This window comes from Erinaceus europaeus, chromosome 19, assembly GCF_950295315.1.
Source record: "Erinaceus europaeus chromosome 19, mEriEur2.1, whole genome shotgun sequence".
Classification (NCBI taxonomy): Eukaryota; Metazoa; Chordata; class Mammalia; order Eulipotyphla; family Erinaceidae; genus Erinaceus; species Erinaceus europaeus.
Genome location: NC_080180.1, coordinates 8,379,672 through 8,381,706, shown reverse-complemented (window position 1 = coordinate 8,381,706; position 2,035 = coordinate 8,379,672). Strand labels below are relative to the sequence as shown.

Sequence of the window (2,035 nt, the reverse complement as noted above, 5' to 3'; positions counted from 1 at the left end):
CTTAATAAGGATGTGAAGTTCTAAGCTTTTGTTTTCAGATTGACTGGCTGTAACTGGACAGGACTATGGTTGGGTCAGTTCATTCAGGAGGGTAGAATATAGTTAATTAAATTTATGTCACAAAAACAAAATTATGTCACAAAAACAAAAAAATTAAATTTATGTCACAAAAACCCCTTGTGCATTTGACATGGAGTTTACTTTTAAAAATTAAGTTTCCAGGGGTCTGAATGGTAGTGCAGCAGGTTAAGCACATGGCACAAAGCACAAGGACTGATGCAAGGTTCTGGTTCCAGTTCCTGACTCCCCACCTGCAAGGAGGTTGCTTCACAAGTGGTGAAGCAGGTCTGCAAGTGTCTATCTTTTTCTTTCCCCCACTCTGTCTTCCCCATCTCTCTCAATTTCTCTCTGTCCTACCCAACAACAATAGTAACAGCAAGGGCAACAAAAATGGAAAAAATGGCCTCTGGCAACAGTGGATTTGTAGTGCAGGCCCAAGTCCTAGCAGTAACCCTGGAGGCAAGAAAAAAGAGTTTCTGAGACATTTGAAATACTTTTAGATTTTTCTACATTCAAAAATTATTTATTAAACATTCCAAGTTAAAAATATGTTTCTATTATGATGATATCTAGTTAATTTAATTATGTTTAAGTTACTGCCCTTCATTCATTTATTTTCAGTACGTATATGGGGCTGATGAAGAGGGTCTCACACTAGTTTTTTTTGTCTGTCAAGGCTGAAACACTGATGTACTTATGACTTCTACATTTTCATCTTCAGTTCTAATTTTTCCCCTTGCCATTTGCCTAATACCCATAACCAATTTTATAATCTCCATAAATGCCTCATAAACTGAGAAGATGAACATACACTTCAACTACCATGATCCTGAATCTATCCGTCGCTGATAAGTAGCGTTGACTTTGATTCCTCTCTGTCACTTTCCATAACGTACCTGTCATGAAGTAGTCTGCCCTCCAAATGCTTCTTGAATATATTTGTCTTTGTCCAGCTCCACACATACCACATTTATCCAAATTAATGATCAGCTGTTTCTCAGAGTAGGCAGTATCTCCCTTCCCCACCTCCGGGTTCTCCCCTCGTTCACCTATGATCTAGTCTAGAAGCAAGTACAGTTAAGAGCAGCCTTTTAAGTACCTTTCCACAAGACCGCAAGACTGAACTACGTGCTATTTACCTGCTTACAAATCTGCCAACAGAGCTTTGCACGGTGGCAGTATTGTAGCCAATGAGATCTATTCGAGGCGTGATTATTGCTAATTGAAAACTTCTCCCAACCCCCCCCACCCGCCACCATGACATCTTAAAATATAGTCACACTGGCAATTTTTGACAGTCTCTATGGAGAGTGGGCCTTTAGGGTTTAAAGATAGTTAAACACTTTGCTGGTTGTCAAAAAATTTCTCAGAGGTACTGTTTTGAGTTCTGAACCTGCATAGTCATAGGAATAATAAACATTGCTATAGAAAAAAATCTGGGGCCAGGTGGTGGTGCACCTGGTGGAGTGCACATGTTCCAATGCACAAGGACCCGAGTTTGAGCCCCCAGTCCCCACCTGTAGGGGGAAAGCTTCATGAGTGTTGAAGCAGGGCTGCAAGTGTCTCTCTGTCTCCCTCTCTGTCATTCCCTTCCCTGATTACTGGCTGTCTTTATCCAATAAATAAATAAATAAAGATAAAATTTTTAAAAGGATACTATATAAAAAAATCTGCAGTCATCCTAATGCACTTTGAATGAATTCCTAACATCCTTAAAAACTTGCAAGGTTCTGCAAGGTGTGGCCTCTCCTTTCCTACCTGCTTTTAACTTCCTGTGCTTACTTTCCCAGGGACTAAGCCCAAGCACTCAGGCCTTGCCTTTGCAATGTGAGCAAGCTCTGCCTTTCCTCTTTAAGGGCAAGGCCTAACAGATCCTTACAATCTCAAGTAACTGCTTGAGTGCGACCTCTTCCAGAAGGTCACCAGATGAGTGCTATCTTAAAAGCATATTTATCTTAAGTTGGTGGTGGAAGTG

The 2,035-nt window shown here is 40.6% G+C and overlaps 1 pseudogene; it reads left to right on the top strand.

Annotated features, from left to right (window-relative positions):
- The first annotated feature begins 1,221 nt into the window (after nucleotides 1-1,221).
- On the top strand, nucleotides 1,222-1,370 carry LOC132534822 (U4 spliceosomal RNA; annotated as a pseudogene).
- Nucleotides 1,371-2,035: the final 665 nt, after the last annotated feature.